The sequence below is a fragment of the Penaeus monodon genome, chromosome 30, assembly GCF_015228065.2.
Source record: "Penaeus monodon isolate SGIC_2016 chromosome 30, NSTDA_Pmon_1, whole genome shotgun sequence".
NCBI lineage: Eukaryota > Metazoa > Arthropoda > Malacostraca > Decapoda > Penaeidae > Penaeus > Penaeus monodon.
Window position 1 is genome coordinate 23,637,866 of NC_051415.1, and position 448 is coordinate 23,638,313.

The following is a 448-nucleotide window of genomic DNA, read 5'->3' on the forward strand; positions in this document are numbered from 1 at the left end:
GAAATAAAAAAATCTTAGAATAGTCTGGCAGATACAAGATAGGGTTTGACATCAGCTTAAATTTCAGTTCTTTAAAAAGAAATTGATTTGCTTGTCAGTCCAATAAAGTTTGTTACACGAGAATTTTCTTACATTTCATTCATAGGAGCAGCGATATCTGCAAACTTAGGAATAAATCTATAAAATGAAACCGTTCCCAGAAATGATCTTTATCGTTTGAGGTAAAGTCATAGAAGAAATTGCTTTTATTTTCTCTTCTGATGGTTCTATTTTGTTAACCCCTTGGTGAAAACGAAGATATTTTATTTTGGGGAAGCCAAAGAAGCACTTCTTAATACCCATGCCCACGTAATTTCTCTAATAATGCTCTCAGATCTTGTAAATGTCCATCCCAATCAGCATTGTGAACTACCGCATTATCAAAATAACATTCTGTATTCTTCATACT